The following is a 22,400-nucleotide window of genomic DNA, read 5'->3' as shown; positions in this document are numbered from 1 at the left end:
GCAAAGGAACTAAATTATGAACATTTTATAATAAGTAGAAATCAGGTGGAAGATTGTCACATTATCATAAGGCTAACATTCACATTATCACAAGGCTAACAATTGATGACAGTAGCATCCCATCTCGAGCAGCTGCTGTGAAGACACCAGCCGCAGTGTGAGAGTGGCAGCCAGGACTGTATGCTCCATGGAGCCGGTGGGAGCCAGGAACAGGTGGGAGCCATGTCCCCTTCTGAGTTGAATAGATGGGAATCCTGCCCTCCTGGGCACAGCTGCAACTACCTAGTTGAGGCTGCCAACCCGAGCATCTCTGTACTCTTGGGGGCCCAGGAATCCCCCATCCCCACAGGCTCAGAAGGCAATAGAGAAAATGTTTCCAGGGCATGTCAGAGACCTTCATAGCAGCTGCTCTCATTACAGGCCCAGGGGCTAAGATAAAAAACTAGTATTTTGGGACTGGCCCAGGGCGCCCCTGCTGTGTGCAGCCTAGAGACTTTGTTCTTTGTGTCCCAGCTGCTCCAGCCTTGGCTAAAAAGGGTCAAGGCACAGTTCAGGCCATGGCTCCAGAGGGTGCAAGCCCCTAGCATTGGTAGCTTCCATCCTTCCTGCAGGTGCACAGAAGTGAAGAATTGAGGTTTGGGAACCTCTGCCTAGATTTCAGAGGATGCACGGAAATGTCTGGATGTCCATGCTGAAGTGTCCTGCAGGATTGGAACCCTCATAGAGAACCTCTGCCAGGGCAGTGCAGTAGGGAAATGTGGGGTTGAAATCCCCACACAGAGTTCCCACTAGGGCACTGCCTACTGGAGCTGTGAGTAGACGGCTACCATCTTCCAGATCCCAGAATGGGAGATCCACAGTCATTGTGCATCAGGCACCTGAAAAGCTTCAGGCACAAAACACCAACCCATGAAATCAGCCAGGAGGGTATGTATACCCTGCAGATCCACAGAGATGGAACTGCTCAAGCCTGTGAAAGCCCAGCTCTTGAATCCGCATGACTTGGATATGAGACACGGTATCAACGGAGATCATTCTGGAGCTGTAAGATTTATCTGCCCTGCTAAATTTCAGATTTGCCTGGGGCCAGTAGCCCCTTCATTTTTGCCAATTTCTTCCATTTGGAATGAGTGCATTTAATCAATGCTTGTACCCCCATTGTATCTAAGAACTAACTAAACTGCTTTTGATTTTACAGGTTTATGGGCAAAAGGTTATTGCCTTGTCTCAGATGCAACTTTGGACTGTAGATTTTTGAGTTAATTCTGAAATTAGTTAAGACTTTGGGGGACTGTTGGGAAGGCATGATAGATTTTGAAATATGAGGACATTAGAATTGGAAGGGATCAGAGACAGAATGATATGGTTTGGCTCTGTCCCCACCCAAATCTCCTCTTGAATTTTAGCTTCCATAATTTCCATGGTTTGTGGGAGTGACCTGGTGGGAGGTAATTGAATCATGGGTGGAGGTCTTTCTCATGCAGTTCTAGTGAAAGTGAATAAGTCTAACAATATCTGATGGCTTTATAAAGGGGAGTTTCCCTACACACGACCTCTTGCCTGCCACCATGTGAGACGTGACTGCTCCTCTTTCACATTCTGCCATGATTGTGAGGCGTCCCCACCTAGGTGGAACTGTGAGTCAGTTAAACCTGTTTCCTTTAAAAATTGCACAGTCTCAGGTATGTCTTTATTAGCAGTATGAGAAGAAATTAATAGAACTGTGTGTCATCTTGTTAAAGTTTTGGGGAGATTAATTAGCAAAGTATTTTAGAGAAAACATTGTTTATCAGTTCCTGTGTCTTCCATAACAAATTACAAGAAACATATTGATTTAAAACAAGAAGTGTATTATTTCACAGTTCTAGAGGACAATGTCCAAAATCATTTTTATTGGGTTGAAATAAAAGTGTAAGCAGGGTCACATTCCCCCAGGAACCACTACAAGTGAGTAAATTTCTTGTGTCTTCCAGCTTCTGATGACTGCCTGCATTCCTTGGTTGTGGGCACGTCATTTCAATTTCTGCCTACTGACCCCAAGGACTTCCCCTCTTCTATGGAATGTGTTCAATCTCCCTCTACCTGTAATTGCATTTAGTTATGTCTACTCAGGAAATACAGGTAATTTTCTTATTTTAATATCTTTGTTTATTCCCATCTGCAAAGATAATTTTTTCTTATAAAGTTATTTATACATTACAGGTACCTGGAATTAATATATTTGAGAGTCAAGCATTTTGCTTACCACAATTGACAGAATTTTTTAAATAGACGATTTCAAGCTATTTTGGTATATTTCATAGGATCAGTTTTCTTCACTGATAATTCTAGCTTTTCTCCATTTAGGTACTTAATATGTTTGTCTTTCCCTAGGCAGCTAAAGTTGGACACATTCAAATTACATTTTTGTCAATGGTGTGTGTTTTCCTAGTGTGATTCATAACATTTATTTATTTATTTTTAATCATCTACTGCACTAACCAGTAATTGTAAAATTGAAGAGGCTCAGCCAGCCTGAGGGGGTCAATGACAATGAGATAATCTGAAATCCACTTTGTTATACAGAAATAGAAATGTTACATAGTTTGAACCCATATTTTTCATTGACTTTTTAGCTATAATTTTTACATTACATTTATTTTTTCCTTAGGGATTTCAATATGTATTTTTAACTTATTAAAACACACTTTTAGTTAATATTGTATCAGTTTATATGTAATGTAAGTGACTGATAACTACTTATTCTCATTTTTCATTCCTTCTCATAGATGTCATGGTTTTCATAAATATTATAAGTACATACATTATAAATCCTATAATATAGTATTATCAGTTTCGCTTTACATAGCCATATATTATAAAATATTAAAAGTAATAAAATATTACTGTATATTTACCAAAATATTTGCTATTATTGCAGCTCTTCAGTGATTCATGAAGAACTGAGTTTCCATTTTATGTCAATGTTCTTTACGCTCAAAAGACTACTTTCACATTTTCTGTATTCAGGTGTATTAGAAATAAACACTTTTTATTATTATTTTCATGCTTTAGTTTTTACTCAATCTTCATTTTTAAATGACTTTTTTGGCATGTATATATTTTTGGTTGACATTTTTATCAGAAATGTAAATACATTGTCATATTTTTCTGGCTTTTATTGTTTTTGACAATGAGTAAGCTATAATTACTCTGCTTCTTCCTTGTTATACAATATGTCCTTTTTCTTTTAAGCTTTTCTCCTTAACTTTGATTTTTAAAAATTTGACTATGATTAATTAGTGACCGTATCTTGGATTTATCCTTTTTTGTCTTTGCTGAGATTCTTGCATATATTAGTTTATTTATTTATTTATTTATTTATTTATTTTTATTTTTTATTTTTTTTTTGACGAAGAGTCTTGCTCTGTTGCCAGGCTGGAATCCAGTGGCACAATCTTGGCTCACTGCATTCTCCACCTCCAGGGTTCTAACTATTATCCTGTCTCAGCCTCCTGCGTAGCTGCGATTACAGGCACATGTCACCACATCCAGCTAATTTTTTGTATGTTTAGTAGAGACGGGGTTTCACCAAGTTGGTCAGGATGATCTCAGTCTCCTGACCTCGTGATCCTCCCACCTCGGCCTCCCAAAGTGCTAGGATTATAGGCGTGAACCACCGCACCCGGCTTTAGTTTATGTTTTTAAACAAATATGTAAAGTGTTTAATCATTATTTGCTCAAATATAAGATTGAACTTTTTCTATTTCTGAGGTTTAAATTTTATGCAGTTTGATACTTAATATTATTCAATGGTTTATTGAGGTCTGGATTTTTTTCTTAAATGTTTCATCTCCTTGATATAGAGATTGAATACTTTCTACTGATTCATCTTCATCCCAGATTAAACATTTCTTTTGCCATTTCAAATATAATTGTACTTCCGTCTATTGTAGTTTTCACTCCAAGTATTGTACATTTCAGTTCTAAAATTTTATGTGCTTATGTTTATAGCTTAATTTCCTACAATTTGATGTATATTCATTCCTTATAATCCCATATTTTCTTTAAGTCCTTGAACATGTTTGTGATATTATTTTCTAATTATGTATCACATTTTTCTGCTTCTCAGCATGTCTAGTAAATGGTAATTGTGTCCTGGACATTTGGAAAAGTAGAAATTCTAGATTTTATCATCATTTTTTGAGGAATCTCAAGGGTTTTGGGGGTCTTGTTTGGTTTGTTTTTATAGTCAGGTAGTAAATTTACTAATGGGTGAAGTTGATCCTGCTGAAGCTTGATTTGTAATTAATCAATTAATTTTTTTAGTGAGTCACGAGGTGCCTTAACTTTAGGACTAGAACAACATTTCTCTAAAAATGTAGCCTGTCTGTACAATAACCAAGAACCCAAGATATTCTGGGAGAGCCTTCCTCTACTGTTCATCAGAATTCCTAAAACTGACAGCTCTACGCGTTCTCTGAAATCTTCCTACAAATCACATATCTCCTTTCCTTTTTGTTTAATGTAATTTGGTTTCATTTATGTAACTGTTTATCTTTATATGTGCCACTTCCCATTTCCCTCATTCTATTTTAGGATTCCCAACTGTCTTAACTATAGTTAACTTAGCTCATTTATATTTGCTGTCTGCCTTATGGTGAGTTTTCCTTCATAATATCATGTGCTGACTAAAGATTTATTTTTAGATTTAAAAGTGTTCTTACATTATTGTATAAAATACTTTTATAGAGTGTGTGACATCAGCAAGGAGGCAAGGTAGAAAGCTTCTAGTCTTTGCTCTGCCACAGAAACACTGGATAAACAACATTAACAACCAAAATAGCATTGTGAGAAATCTTGTAACAAGTTAAGAAGCTGTAGAAATCAAGCAAACATTTGGTTGCCATTGTCCCACTTCCTTTTCAATGCAATGCCCTACAAGAAATGCTAAAGTGAGTTGTATTGTTTAAAATCTCTAAATGTTATTTGAGTTTAGATTTTTCATTTCCATGGAATGATTGATTTTTTTTTAACATTTGAACATTCTTAGTACTTCTGTAAAGTATCAAGATATATATATCCACATAAATGTAAGTAAATAGCCACATGTGTGCATGTGTGTATATGCGTAATTATTTTATTTTTAGCATTACAGTATTTTTTAATCACTCATGTCCTATTGGTAAATCTGATAATATTTATTGTGATTTGATATTTTCACATTCTACTTAAGACTAAGAAAATGTACATGTTTAAGAAAGAATAAAGAAATTTCTTTCTTAGTAGAGTAAGGTAATTTACTTTCTTACATGAAAAAACAAAAATATACCAAGTTGTTTGTTTATTCTCATTTATAATAATTGTTGTCATTGCATACCTCATATCACTTTTAGTAAGAAATCAGATTTAAAAATACTTACGTATATTTCATTTTTTACGTTAACCTAAACCTGTCTTTACAGTTTCTTACAGTTGTCATTTCAATTTAATTAACATATTACTTTATTCTTTGGCAAACCAGCCCACACATTCCCAGAAATATGAAGTTTTTGTGAAATGCAAATCAAGAAGTATGCAATGAAAAGTGCTTTCATCATACTACTTAAAATGGCTTATTACATTTTTGATAGATGTTGTAGGAAAACGCATGCAGTTTTTTAACATGGCCCTTAGATCTGTTGCTTAATACATCATTTATAGAAATTTAATTCTTTCTGATATCAACATTATACATTTATACACATATGGGAACTCTTTTACACTATAATTTTTCTGAAAATCATCCTAATCATGTTTGTTTAGTATTTTTTCTTCATATTCCAACATAAAATGTGTGAAGTTTCTGTCACAAGAGTGAAGTCCTTCGTCTTTTACTCACTTACTCACTTCTCTAAATATTGCTATATAAAGATGTGAATCATAATTAAAAATTCATTTTCTAAATATGGCTGTATTGTATTAATATTTACTGAGCTTATAATTATGTCCTTTCATGCAAATGTTTGATACTAGATCTTTGGGAATAATTAGTACACGTAAACAATAAGTGTGTTACATTTTGGTGTTGTACTATCAGAATTTTTATTTGTTAGAGATTATAATCAGAAACAAGTTTCTATGTTTTTATTCTGTGCAAACCCTATTCAATATAACTAATAGATTATCAATATTGAATCTTCTGTCTAAGTCTAAGTAGACAGCACTTGCTGTTGCCATGCAGAGACAGAAAGTTTAAGTTAAATATCTAACTATTTATAGTAGCTCACTATATTTATAATTATTTAGACCATTGCATATATAAGACACTCATTATGTTCACAAAATAAGTGGATTCATTATGTTCACAAAATAAGTGGCTGAATAATTTTATTTCTAGCATTTCCTTTAGTATTAATATTTTAAACTCTGTAATTTTAAATATATTTTCATAATAAACTTCTACAAGGAATCAAAAGGAAATTTAAAAATAACATTCTGTAAACTACTACTACTCATCCATATAGTTACATCTACACTTGAATATGACTTCATGAATTCAAAAAATTATACCTATAACAACATGTATGATACTTTTTAACAACAAAGTTTCTATCAGTCATGAAAAGTTTTTGTTGTTGTTTTCTGTGGCATATGCAGAGAATGCAATATATATATATCACAATATATATTTTCATTGTAATAAACACTTCATTGGTCTTATTATTGAATCTTCTGTGCCCATTCCATTCACAAGGGTAATAATTCAAGAACATTTTGGAAATTTTATTCTCAGCCAATCTCTGATTTATGCATAGATGTGGAATTGTCATATTTGTGTTATCTAGAATTATTGTATCTATATTTTCCTTACTATGGGAAGCATCTGAAAACAAAACTTATACACAGAATGCCAGTGCAAAGATACAAGGGACATGACATTGTTGAATCACTGAATTACTCATCAGTCAGATTTCTGAAGTGCAGCTTATGTGATCAAACATGTCTAATTACTATTTTAATGTATTAAATTCACTGGGTTTTGTTGTTGTTGTTAATTGTGGTTTACATCATGCTAAAACATTTGAACCCTCTGGTGTTCAGAGGCGAGAGTTACTGGTAGCTTCAACATGTGAAAGTTTTATATCAGTCATTCTTTAAAATTAATTTATTTATTTATTAATTTTGAGATGGAGTCTCACTTATTCTGTTGCCAAGGCTGGAGTGCAGTACCGTGATCTCAGCTCACTGCAATCTCTGCCTCCTGGGTTCCAGTGACTCTCCAATCTCAGTCCCCTGATCAGCTGGGACCACAGGTGCATGCCACCATGCCCAGTAATTTTTATATTTTTAGTAGAGACGGAGTTTCATCATGTTGGTGATGCTGGTCTCGAACTCCTGACCTCAAGTGATTCACCTGACTTGGCTTCCCAAAGTGTTGAGTTTACAGGTGCTAGTCACCACACTGGATCTAGTTTTTCTTTAAAATTTAAATAAGAAATACAGTAGTATGTATAAATATTCCAAAATTTAGTATTTACATTTTAAATTCAGTTTATTTATATGTAAAATCTAAATGTAAAAAAGAAAAATAGGCAACCTTAGATCTCTTTCAAATGTGACATGTATACATTTTTTAAAAAGTAAGGTAAAGAAATATCAATTTGCCCAAGTTGACACAAAAAAATAGAAAATAGACCATAGTAGGTACTCACAAAACTTTGAATAATAATTTATATTCTTAATCTCTGTTTTGTACTACCATTCTGGCCATAGAGCAAGTCCTGTGGCTTACCGACCTCTTTGAGGTTTCCATGAGAATATGAAGAAAGAAAAAAGTATAGAAGGTATATTATATCTTCTATATATTACACGAAGTTCTAAATATAAACTGGTCTTTTTTCTAAAGAATATAGTTATATGCTAAATGCTGTTTCCAGATTCGTTGATTATAAAATTCAATTATTGTTAAAGGTTTGTGTAATATGAAGAGTGTATCAAGCTAATTTTGCACAGTATGTGAAGGGAAAAATTTGAACCCTATTTGTTTATCTAAGCTGAAGATGACAAAAATAAATTTTCACTCTATTTCTACTTAATTTTTAAATAAATTAGGCAAAAAAGTAAATGCTTAGTACAATCAATAAGAGAAGACCGATTCAGAAGAGATTAAAAAATAACCAGTAACACATCTCAATCTCAAGAATGCAATAGAAAAATTCATGGTGATGGAAGTGCTCAGCAAAAACAAAATCATGCAAATGTAATAGAGTTATCAAAGATTAAGGGAATTTTAGTCTGTTACGGAAGGAATGTTTGCATTTCCTCCTCCCAAATTCATATGTTGAAACACTAATCTCTCTCCAATGGTATAGTATTGGAAAATGAGGACTTTGGGATGTAATTAGGTTATGAGGATGGATTTGTGTCCTCATAAGAAGAGACAGAAGAGAGTTTGTTTCCTGTCTCTCTGCTGTCTATCATGTGATGATACAATAAGATGGCAAAACATAAAATAGACTCTCACCAGGCGTTGACTTTTCTAGCACCTTAATCTTGTATGTCCTAGCCTTCAGAACTGTGAGAAATATTTGTTGTTTAAGCCACCAAGTCTACGGTAATTTTTCTATAGCCTCCAGAACTCACCACAACATAGTTCAACAAAATATTAGTCTCAGATAGCTTTGAATTTTCCTTTCTTTTTTGTTTTGTTTTGTTTTGTTTTGTTTTGTTTTGTTTTGACTCGGAGTCTCGCTCTGTCGCCCAGGCTAGAGTGTAGTGTCTTTGCTCACTGCAAACTCCGCCTCCCGGGTTCACGCCATTCTCCTGCCTCAGCCCCCGGAGTACCTGGGACCACAGGCGCCCGCCACTACGCCTGGCTAATTTTTTTGATTTTTAGTAGAGATGGGGTTTCACCATGTTAGCCAGGATGGTCTCGATCTCCTGAGCTCGTGATCCGCCCGCCTCGGCCTCCCAAAGTGCGGGATTACAAGCGTGAGCCACTGCGCCCGGCCTTAATTTTCCTCTTAATGCAAACACAACCCACAAGGAGTGGACTGTGAACATAATATCCTTCAGGTGATGGGCCCAGTGCTTGGGAAAGCTTTTGCAAACAATTCTCGCAACAAAGAATGGGAAAGAGGATTCTCTAAGGAGACCTCAAATAAGAGCAGAAGAATTACCAAATCTCAATCTTTTGTCCCCAGATACTTGGGAGAAAGCAATGATAGTAAGGATAAAAAAGGTATGGCTGGAACACAGTGTCCTAGGGAAAAATACTCATTTTTTCACCATCTTTGACTTAAAAAAGACGCACTTGTTAAATATTTACTATCGAACCACTGGGTTTAAATTAAATTATAGAAGTAATTACATTTAACAGAAAGTTCCATACATACCAATAAAATAAAGATGGTAAATCTAAATAAAGAGAAAAGATTAATTATATGCTATTTTTCTTCAAAAGCAATTTTCAAATGTAAGAACACAAAATGTTTGAAAGTATAAGTATGAGAAACCTTTCAAATACTTCCTAAAAGAGCTATAGGTACGTATAGCTACGTTAAGGAGATAAAGTAAACCCTAAGGAAAAATACAGCACGAGGGACAAAGATTGTAATTATAAAAGGATCTTTTCAACAGGAATGAGTAAGAATTCTAAGTGTGCAATTAATAAGATAGTTGTCCTATATAATACAGTATTTAAAGATAAGCTAAATTAGAATTTGAAATAAAGACAAATCTACCAACATCTTTTGGTATTCTAAAAATCTTTTTCAAGTGAGACTATTTTTAAAAAGTTAGATTTAGTAAGTAACATCAATAAACAACAGATTTCATTGAAGTATATAGCATGCAAATGCTTTTCAAAGAACCATGTGTCATTTATTTACCAAATCTATTTATTGACCAAATCTATTTACCAAAATAGATTATATCCTGAGTCATAAAAAGGTTACAGCAATTTTAGAAGACATGACATATAATTTCCTGCTGACTTTAAAATTAAATCAAATTCAATAACAAAAAGTTAATTAGAAAATTTCCAGAAGTTTGAAAATTAAATGACACTCTGAACAATAAATCAAAGGGTAAATAACAGTACATTTTATTAAAAAATGAGTAAATTGATAAAATAACAATATTTACTAGATTTAGGAAAGCAACAATCATAAGATTTTTAATGTCATTAAATAAAATATTATCAGCAAAAGGTTGAAAAGTAATGACATAGATTTCCCAAATATACATAACAAAATGTAAGTTATATGTAAATAAAGCAAAATACAGGAAATAAATACGATGAAGAAACTTGTGAAACAAAATATAGATATAAAATGAGAAGAACTAAAAATTTTTAAATGAAAGACCAGAGCAAACCAATACAATTTCTAAAAAGACTAGAAAACTAATGAGAAAAATATAGATTAATAATATCACAACTTTAAAAAATTCTATGTACGGTTACTAAATTTATTTAGAGTACAGTTAGGCAATTGTAGAAAATAACTTTTTGTCAATTAGTCTGACAATTTAGATGATAAAGGCAACTTTTATGAAACACTGAGAAAAACCCTAATAATAACATAAAAATAGTCCTATGTGTATATGAAAATGTCAAGATTCCTATATGAACCTAAGAAACTGAATTTGTAATTTGAAACACTCTTATAAAATCAATTCTAGGATCAGATGGTTTACTTACAAATTCTTCAAAACATTCAAAGGAGAAATATCACTAATTTACAATCTGCCAGAAAATATAAAAAGTTAGAACACTTTTCATTTAATTTTTATGAAGAAAATATATGTTTTATATAAAAACTAAGATATAAGATAAAATAATGATGAGGTTATAGCTCTTGTAAATATGTATATGTTTGTGTTAATATCTCTTGTATCTATATACATAAAATGCTATCAAGTTAAGTTTATGGTAGATAAAAAGCAAACTACCTAATAATCATTTGACATTTTGCAAGAAATGTAAGAATGGCTTAAAATTGAAAAGCAATATAATTTTCTGTGCCAATAAATTTTAAGCAATCATGTAATCATCTCAATAAATGCCATAAGTGCATTGAATAAAATCCATTTGTGATCATAAATAAACTCTCAACTTATTAGAAATAGAAGAAAATGTATAGTTCTGACACAAGGCACTCGTAAAAGTCCTACAGAAACAGTAATACATACTGAAACAATAGTATATGCTAATGAAGTAGTGAATAAGGAAATCAACTACATACGGTTGAAAGAAAAATTATATTCACTTATATTCAATTGCTTTTCTAGGACTCATTGGAGAACTGAGATGGTGGGACAAATTTAACACCCTGTGCCTCCCCCAAATTTGGAGACATAGAAATAAGAGCTGAGATCTGCTTTTCTGGAGCAGAAGGTACTGGAGCCATGAGCTGGTGGGACCATTTAGATGCATTGCTAGAGGCTAGTGTGAACTGATATGAGACTGAGAAAATTGCAGATGATTTAGTCTTAGGAAATTTCAACATTTTGTTATTTTAACTTCAGTTACCCCACTAAGTTCTTATCAAAAATATTTGAGGGAGATTGCCCTCACAGTTCTGGCAAGGGGAAGAAAAGTATCAACTGTGAAACAGTTCCAAACTATTCGAGATAGCAAAGGCATACTCTTTGGAACAGAAGACTTATTTCAAAGTCTTTTCCTCAGGAAGAGTGGCATTAATCCTACTCCTGTTCCTCTAGTTTTCATATTTCAAACAAGGGAGGAAAACCATGTATATCACTTGGAATCACTTGAGAAGGTCACAGCTCAGAGACACAGGCTCAAGAATTTGATTTACTTGGAAAATTATAGGACATTCCTCTCCCTACAGATTACTACCACACTAATAAGTTTTAAAATAATAGCAATAGATTATAGCTGAAACATTTGCAAGCAAAAGCCTTTTTTTGAGGAGGAGGACTTAGGAAAACCCAAGTGAAGAATAAGAGCAAACATAAAGACACCAGAGGAATTTTAAGCTTCTGTCACCTACGGCAACAGAAAATATTAAAAATTTAACAGAAAACATTTAACCCCTAGTTAGATTAAATCTTCAAACTCTAGTATTATTTACCTCAGATCTTATTAACTAATACACTGTATCTGGATTTAAATAACAACAGCAACATAAATTATAAGGCATTTCAAAATAGAAGAAAATAAAGAGTCTGAACAAAAAAGGAAAGGAAAAGAACCAGACACATATGTCTATCCTTATGCCAGTACCACACTGTCTAGTTTACTTTTGCTTCACAGTAAGTTTAAAATAGGAAGTCTGAGCTCTTTTACTTAAAAATATCTTAAGAAAACACAAATAGAAACACAACATACTCAAACTTTTGTGATGAAACAAAAATAGTACTCTTAGAAAAGTTGGTAGCAATCAATGCCAAAAAAAGAGGAAAGAACTCATATAAACAACCTAACTTTACACTCAAATAACTAGGAAAAGAACAAATTAAGCTCAAGCTTACTAGAAGGGAAAAATTTTAAAAAGATCAGAGCAAAAGCAAATAAAATGGAGACTAGAAAAGTAATAGAAAGATCAATGAAACTAAAAGTGAATTTCTGAAAAGATAAAATAATTGACAAACCTTTAACTAGAATAACAAAGAACAAGAGAAAAAAGACCCAAGTAAACAGTTTTGTTATTCATTTTTCTTTTAGTTTCTTTCTTGACTCATTGGTTGTTCAGGGTAGCATTTTATTTTCCACATATTGTGAATTTTCCAATATTTCTCCTGCTATTGATTTCTAGTTTTATACCATTGTGGTTGGAAAAGATAGTAGATATGATTTAAATATTTTATTTTTATTTGGACTTGTTTGTGGTCTGTGTTCCATGTACGTTAGAGAATAATGTATATTCTATGCTTTGGGGTAGAATGTTCAATATATGTCTGCTAGGTTAATTTGGTCTAAAGTGTAGTTTAAGTTGAATGTTTCCATATTGAGTTTCTGACTAGATGAGGTCATTGTTGAATAGACGTATAGAAGTCTGCAGCTATGATTGTATTGAATCAATCTTTAAATATTTGCTTTATATGTCTAGGTGCTCCAATGTGGAGTGTGTATATATTTGTATTGTTATATCCCCCTAATCAATTGACCTCTTTATCACTGTATAATGATCTTTCTAGTCTCATTTTACAGTTTTTAATTTAAAGCCTATTTTATCTAATGTAAGTATTACTATCCCTACTCTCTTTTGGTTTTCATTTGGATGAAATATTTTTTCATCCCTTTGCTTTCAATTTACGTATGCCCTTAAAAATGAAATAAGTCTCCTGTAGGCAGCATGTAATTGGAATTTTTAAAAGTCCATTCGTCCACTGGAGTATGTCTCTTGATTACAGAATTAAACCCATTTAAATTCAAAGTGATTATTGATAGGTAAGGAGTTACTACTACTACCATTTTGTTACTTGTTTTCTAATTGATTTGTAGACCTTTTCTTCCTCTCTTCCTCTCTTACTGTCTTTAGTGATTTGATGATTTTCTGAGTAGTGGTATGCAGTGAATCATTTATTTGTATCTTTTCTGTATCTACTGTGAGATTTTATTTTGTGATCACTATAAGGCTTACATAAAACATCTTACAATTATATCAGGCTACTTCAAGCTGATAAAAAGATTGACAATTTACACAAACTCTACATTTTTACTATTCCTACCCCACATATGTTTATAATGTCATAATTTACATTTTTAATAATTTTTATCTATTAACATTATCATAGATATAATTTTTATTAATGGTTTTGTGTTTGAATCTTCACATTATAAATATAACTGATTTTCACACCACCATTAATTTTCCCTTTCCATGTTACAGTTCTTTGAGTTGACTATATATTTACTTTTGCCAATGACTTTTATACACTCACATATTTGCATGTTACTAATTAGCAACATTTTCCTTTGGCTTGAAGGGCTCCCTTGGTATTTTTTTATAAGACAGATTTGGTGGTAATAAATTTCCTCAGATTTTGTTTTTCTGATAAAGTATTTATGTCCCCTATATATTTGAAGAACAGTATTTCTGATTATATTATTTTTGTTTAACATTTTTTTTTTCTTTCGGATTTTTAAACACATCATCTCACTCCCTTCTGGTCTGTAAGTTGTCTGCTAAAAAATCCTAAGTTAGTCTTATGGGAGATTCCCTTGTATATAACGAGTTGATTTCCCTTGCTGCTCTCAAGGAGCTCTCTCTGTGTCTTTATTTTTGACAATATGATTATCATTTCTCTCTGAATGTGTCTTTTTGGATGCATCCTGTTTGTATCTGTTAAACTTCCTAGGTCTGGAATATAGTTTCTTTCTTGGGCTGAAGAAGTTTTCTGCCATTATTTCTTTGGTTATGTTTTCTGTCCCTTTCTGCTTCTTTTTTCTCTTAGGAATTACAGCAATGTGTGTATTATCTCACTTTATGGTAAAACTATCCTGTCTTTTTTATTCATTTTTTTTTTCTTTTTATTCCTCAGAATGGGTGGTTTTCAATGACCTATCTGCAAGTTTCCTAATTCTTTCTTTCACTTCTCTGGTCTGCCATTGAATTCCTCTATTACATTTTTGGGTGTTGTTATTGTATTTTTAGCTGTATGTTTTCTGTTCTGTACTTTTTGAAACATTATTTATCTCTTTGCTGAAATTCTTGTTTGTGCGCTGGTCTCCTAACCTTGGTGAGCAATTTTGTTTCTTGTTTTGAATTCCCTCTCCAGTGCATCATATATCTCCATATCCTTAGGGTTGGCTTCTGGAGACTTATTATATTCTTTTATTTGGAAGATATTTTTCTATTTCTTAATTTTCCTGTTCCTTCATTTTTATTGGCACTATGTATTGGTTTCTGTATATTAGATAAGACAACTACTTCTCCAAGTCTGGTTATGTTAGCCTCATGTAGGAGATATTCTTTCACAATCAGCCCTGCCAGAGATTCCAGGTTTCTCTCAATTATTTGTGATTTTTCCACCCACTGTCTTTACTCTTAGTGACTTTCAGGAGATTACTATGTGCCAAGTTGTGTTATTGCATTGAAATGGGTGTGATAATTAAAATAGAAGCCAGTCTCTCAGGCAGCACCTGGAAAGTTGGAAGGTTAAATATGTGTTCCAGCTTCTTCCTTTCTTGTACAGAAGCTGAGGACTAAATTTTATCTACCTCTTACTCACCTTAGGCCAAGGAGATGATCCATGGCTAATGCCATGGAAAAAGAGCATGGAATAACAGCCATAGACTTGTGCAAGTTTAAAAATCACCTTTTGTTCTCTCTGCCCTAGGAGACTCAGGAATTTAGAGCCCATCAACTTCCAAGGTTAAGTGACTTAGTAGCCAGAACCTTGAGTTGGGGCTATAACCATGGGTACTTGATGTGTACAGAAACTTCTATCACAAAGAGTTTGCAGACCTAGCTTTTTCACTGAAACAAGCCAGAGAGGAAGGTGTGGGGAGTGCCTACTCTCCTATTCAGCTTTGCAAAGGCCACACAACCTCCTCCTAGGAAGAATCTGCAGCCTGGATTTATCACTGGAGCATTCCAGTGAAGAAGTCACAGGGAGTGCCCATCCTCCTTTTCAGCTTCATTGAGGTCTCACATTCTCCTTCCAGAGGGAGACTTCTAGGCTGGGGTTACCACTGCAACAAGCTAAAGAAGAAGATAAAAATAGTGCCCTCCTGTTTAGGCTTGAGGAAGCTAATTTATGTATTTATTTTCTATATAGCCTCCCAGGTTCAGGCTTTTTTGAGTCACGACCAGAAAGAAGAGCAGAAAAAGTGTACAGCCTAACCTTTCCAGAAAGAAGTTGAAAGCCAGAATAATCATAGAGTCTATGGCTGCTGAAACTGCAGTTCAACTTGTCCCCTAGCCCCAGCTCCATTCTTCGTATTTCAGGAAAAGTCTTTGGTACACTCACTTCTTCTCCTTAAGAAAGGTGACTTAAGAGCCAAACTCTCTGTCGGGTACCATAAAAGTTGGAGTGGTATAAACTATATGTGTAGTACAGATCCCTCCCCTCACAGGAAGAAGTTGGGAGTTGGGTTTTCTTCTCTGATTGTAAGGCATTGTGCTAAAGATTTGATTTGTACTCAAGTGCATTTTCACTTTCCCTATGCATTTTTTTTGAATGGGGGTAGACAGAGTTTCACTCTATCACTCAGGCTAGAGTACAGTGGCATGATCTTGATCCACTGCAACCTCCACCTCTCTGGTTCAAGCAATTTTCGTGCCTCAGCTTCCTGAGTAGCTGGAATTACAAACATGCACCACCATGCCCAGCTAATTATTGTATTTTGGGGCAGAGATGTGGTTTTGCCATGTTGGCCAGGCTTGTCTCCAACTCCTGGCCTCATGTGATCTGCCTCAGCCTCCCAAAGTGCTGGGATTACAGGCATAAGCCATCATTCTCAGTGTTTTCCCTATGCATTTTGATTTGAATATTTTCCCAGTCATTTACTGTACAAGTCTTTCAACTAGATTTTGACTCTCAGTGAAAGGATCCTTATGTAGGTGTTTACCCTTTGTGTCCATTGAAGGAGGAGTACTCAAGAACTTCCTATTCTGCCATGTTGCTGATATCATTCTACATTTTTAATAGAAAGCTCTTTGTGACTAGTAGTGACAATCAAAAGAAAATAAAAGCTAACATTGAAAGAGTTATTCTTCTAAATTTGTAAATGTGGCCATAATCCATCTAAGTTAAGGGGGGAAAATAGAAAAAAAAAATAATGCCATGGCTGTAAAAGCTATGATGTACCAAGGAGCAAAGACAACTAGACTGCTAATTGTTAATTTTAGATGATGCTACTAATTCCGAATTAGTGTCTAATTTTTAGCAGCTGTTCACACTTTTTAAAGGAGAAAGTCCATTTATGAACTGAAGTCCAATACTGGCATGAGAAATGCTACATGTATACATTCAAAGGAATTCTCAGAGAAAAGCAAAACCCTATTAGATATTTTTAAATAAGGGAATATGTGACCTTTAAGTGTCACGTGGGGTGATAACTTCAATTTGGCACATATAATATGTTTTGTGACTTTATAACTTTTCAGAATATTTTAAAAATAAACTTTTAGATTTTTAAAATGTTAAATTATAGTAAGTAAAACTATAATTAAATTCTACATTGTATTGTTTTCATATGTATTTATCATATTAAAAATGCTAAAAGCTCTACAGATCTGAAAATATAGTTTTCTACTTTATACTTACCTTTGAAGTAATGTTGGATTATGCAAGATTGCATTATATGGTATTCATAAATGTATTCCTTGCATAAATGTTGCATTTCTCGTATTTTATTTTATCTTATTCTGTCCATACGTATTTACAATTAGTCAATGTGTGAAACTTAAGTTTCCATACCCTGATATTTTTCATAGAAGTTCATTTTAGACTTCATATAAGATGAAATTAATCTATGGTATAGCAATTCCTATGCATGACATTCTGTCTCATGTATATCTTCTAGAACATAGGTATAGAAAAATCTTTGAAATATAATTGCTCTCTGCTGACTATCTAAATTTTGTCGAGGGATACATTAAAAAGAGAAAAGGAATAAACTGTGTAGTCTAGCTAATAAAATTACTATAAACCATATCTTTCTCATACTACTTTTTCTATAAAAGGAAAAATCAGGAAATGTAGAATAAAACATCATGCATTTTAATTTTACTAATTATAAATATCAGAAAATTTTCTCTAGTTTTCTCTTTGAGAGTTTTATTTAAACTACTATTTTAAAAACTTTCTCTTCTATTATGTGCCATGACAACATTTTCTTCAGCTAGTTTTTACCAGATTTATTAAGATATATATATATAAAATATATAATATGTAGTAAAATGAACATAGTTAAAGCATCCAATGTGATAAATTTTAACATACGTATACATTTATGAGACCTTTACTATCTGAAGGATACCTGTTAATTTTCCAAGTTTCCTCTGGCCCCACTGTAGTTCTTTTCTTTCTGTTCTCTCAGTCTTCTGGCTCATGTAATACCCAGGCACAACTGATCTGCTTTCTGTCACTATAGATAAGCTGAATTTTTTAGAATTTTTATGTGTGTGTGTGTATATACATATATATATATAGAGAGAGAGAGAGAGATTTTTTAAAAAGTAAGGGAAAATAAGATAAGGATATGTATGTGTGTATACATATGTGTGTCTATATATATATATTCTGCATGCATATATATATATAGCCTGCATATATATATATATATAGACACACACACACACAAGTCACACACATGCCTGTGTGTGTGTGTGTGTGTGTCTGGCATGCTTTACTCAAAATAATTATTCTGAGAGCCATCAATGTCATGTAATTGCATGTATCAATAGTTTTTTTTTATTGCATAGTAATATTGTTTAATATAACCCATAGTAATATTGTTTGCATATAACCCATTTTGATTGCCTATTCATTGGTTGATGGGTACTTGGATTGTCTCCAGTTTTTGGTTACACAATTAAACTGTGCTGAACATTAGTTTATATTTCTTTCCTTTCATTTCACTTTCCAATATGACTTTACTGTAATTACCTGGAATGAAATAGCAGATTCACATGAAAGCTGTAGGATTAACTTTTTAAGAGCACAAAACTGGTTTTTAAAGTGTTTCAACCATTTTACATTCACATTGTATGAGTTTCATTTTCTCATTATTGTCACCACCATGTATAAGAAGATTTTTTTTAATTTCAGTCATTCTTATATATTGATATTGATATATATTTTAGATCATATTTTTTATTACCCAGTGTGTGATGATGTTGAGCATATATTTGAATACTTCTCTGATATCTGTATGTCTTCTTTGGTGAATATATAAATTTTTGCTGAGTATTCAAGTTGGACTACTTATTTTCCTATTATTTCCTATGAAAACATATTCACATATTTGAATATATAATTTCTTTATTGAATTGTCTTTGCAACTTCTCTAGAAAAAAACCAAACCTGTATTTGTTGAAATTAGGTATGGTGATCTTCCAAACACATTCTTTGAATTTTTGGACTCATCTAAATCCTTTGCATTTCTATATAAATTTAAGAATCAATTTATATTAAAATGAAAAATCTTACATAGTTTTGTTTCGAATTGCACTGAACCCACAGTTAAATATGAGATAGTTGATATGTTAACAATATTGAGTGTTTTAATCAATATACTTGGTGTATATCTTAATTTGTCCCTATGTGGAGAACTAAGGAACATAATGAAGCTGGTTGGCTGCTTCTAAGTTCACTGGACAAAGTGATGAAAGAAAATGATGAACTCAGAGATTCTATCTCCCAGCTTCAGAAGCAGATACTGAGCCTCAAATTTGCTAAAATTGCCCAGAGTGAGGGTCTTATCTCCAGTAGAGAAAGAGCTGAGATTGTGAAAAACAGACACAAGTTCTCATCATGCGAGTGACTGACCTGCAACAAAAAGTGCATGCACAGCCTTGCCAGGTGTCTATTGTTGAAGTGAGGGTATTGATTGGAAAAGAATGGAACCCTGCAACTTGGGATGGGAAATTGTGGGAGGACACCAATGAAAATGGGGACACTGCATTTGTAAACTCTGGTGAACCTTTTTTGCCTGAAGAAACAACTTCCCCATCCCCTGTAGTCACAACATCCCCTCCCTGACCCATGCTGCCATCAGATTTCCATCTTTGTCTGAGGAGATAAACCCTGAACTGCCTGAGGCAACAGTGATGGTTTCCCCTGAGGCAGTTGCCAGGCAAGATAATGTTGATTCTCCTCAGCAGCCACCCCCAATACTCCTGTTTCCTTCTAGACTTCCTCCATCATGGAAAGGGAAGAGGTTTGTCCTCATTGAAATAGATATTAACTCTAGGTATGGGCTTGCCTATTCTGCAGCCAATGCTTCTGCCAAGACTACCATCTGTGGACTCACAGAATGCCTTATCCACCATCATGGTATTCCACACAGCATTGCCTCTGACCAAGGCACCTGCTGTATGGTATTTGTCCATTTCTTAAGCAATGCTTTGCAGTTATATTGAGCAGTTAATACACATAATTATGTATTTTAAAGTATTAAAAATTTCCAATGATATTGTAACTTTTTTCAATCTGGAATATTTTGTCATTTCATCCTAAGTAATTACCATGAAGCCATATTGGAGAGTGAAATGATTAAAAAACATGTTAACTAATGTTTAACACAGTTTAATTGTATGACCCCAAACTGGAATCAATCCAAATATACTACAATGTAGTAATACAGTTTATTTTGTATAACAATCTTCTATACTGCACCCTTACTATTTCACTTATTAGTTCTAGCAGCATTTTTGCACACGTCATAAGATTTTTTTTATATAAATAATTGTGTCTTCTACAAATAAAGACAAATTTATTTATTTATTTATTTATTTTCAATGTAGATTAATTTTACTTGTTTATTTTATTGGATTGGCTAGAGTTTTCAGTATAATGTTGAATGGAAATGACAACATTAGACAATCTTATTGTGTTTCTTATCTTTGAGAGAAAGCATTTTGTTAAGTCTAGATTTTTCACAGATGTTCTTTAACAAGTCCATGAAGTTTTCTCTTTTTTTATTGGCTAATACATATTTTTATAAATTTCTGTTAAAAGATGTTGGCTTATGGCAAATGTTTTTCTACTTCTAGCTTTTTTTCTCTTTTTAGTCTTCTAAAATGGAGGAATACATTGTTTAAATTTTAATGCACACTCAGTACTGTATTCCTGGGATAAAACTTACTTGTTGATGACGTACTTATTCTTTTGTATATCGTTAAATTAAAATTTCAAACACAGTTTGTTAAGAATATTTCCATCTATGTTTATTCGGAACATTGGTCTATAATTTCTTGAATTGCAATGGTTTGTTTGACATTAAAGTAATGTTTCATAAAATGAGTTAGCTGCTATTCCAGGTTCATTCATATTACTTGTAAACTTTAATTGTTTAATTTGTAACAGATTTCAGTAACTTCGTTTATAAATTGAATGAAGCATGATTTTGTAATTATTTGATTTTCAGTTAATTCTAATTTAAATAATTTTAAAAATATGTGTAGATTTGTATTTTCAAATTCAGTATATGTTCTTTTTATAGGAGTTAAATAATGCTTATTTTTTTATTTTTATTTATTTATTTATTTATTTTTTGAGGTGGCGTATCACACTGTCGCCCAGGCTGGAGTGCAGTGGCGCGATCTCGGCTCACTGCAAGCTCCGCCTCCCGGGTTCACGCCATTCTCCTGCCTCAGCCTCCGGAGTAGCTGGGACTGCAGGCACCCTCCACCACGCCTGGCTAATTTTTGTATTTTTAGTAGAGAGGAGGTCTCACCGTGTTAGTCAGGATGATCTTGATCTCCTGACCTCGTGATTTCGCCTGCCTCCGCCTCCCAAAGTGCTGGGATTACAGGCGTGAGCCACCGCGCCCGGCCATAATGTGTTCTTATTAAACATGAATGGGTATATAATATACACCAATTTGGGAAATTTTATATAAATATTTATTAGCTCAGGCTAGTTAATATGTTATTTAGATGTTTTCAACACTTTATCTGTGAATAAGAGCTATGTGAACATATTTGGCTTATTGAGGTTTTGACAATTTCTGTACTTTTCAGCTAAATTTCATACTATTACATCTAAAAAAACATTTTATATTGTGCATCAATTTGGGTATCTCATATTTTTAATTGTTGAAATTATGCATTTCTAAATGATATAATGTGTGTTTATCCCTAATAATTTTGTTAACCCAGAATATTATTTTTAAAAAATGTAAATATAGGCCAGGTGCGATGGCTCATGCCTGTAATCCCAGCACTTTTGGAGGCCAAGGAGGGTGGATCACAAGATCAGGAGTTCAAGACCAGCGTGACCAATATGGCGAAATCCTGTCTGTACTAAAACTACAAAAATTAGCCATATATGGTGGCAGGCACCTGTAGTCCCAGCTATTCGGGAGGCTGAGGCAGGAGAATTGCTTCAACCCGGGAGGCGGAGGTTACAGTGAGCCAAGATCGTGCCACTGCACTCCAGCCTGGGTAACAAAGTGAGACTGTCTCAAAAAAAAAGAAAAATGTAAATATAGCTATATCAGCATACTTTTTGATATAATGTGGCCAGTCTGTTTTCTTACATTTTTCTGTTTTTATTTATTTACTTTAAAAATAATGTGTGGGTACATAGTGGGTGTATGTATTTACAGGATACATGAGATGTTTTGATACAGCCATGCAATTTGAAATAAATACATCATGGAGAATGGGGTATGCATCCCTTCAAGCATTTATACTTTGAGATACAAATAATCCAATTATATTATTTCAGTTATTTGAAAATATACAATTAAGTTATTATTCAATATAATCACCCTATTGTGCTATCAAACAGTAGGT

The sequence above is a fragment of the Papio anubis genome, chromosome 2, assembly GCF_008728515.1.
Source record: "Papio anubis isolate 15944 chromosome 2, Panubis1.0, whole genome shotgun sequence".
In the NCBI taxonomy this organism is placed as follows: domain Eukaryota; kingdom Metazoa; phylum Chordata; class Mammalia; order Primates; family Cercopithecidae; genus Papio; species Papio anubis.
This window is presented reverse-complemented; position numbering follows the sequence as displayed.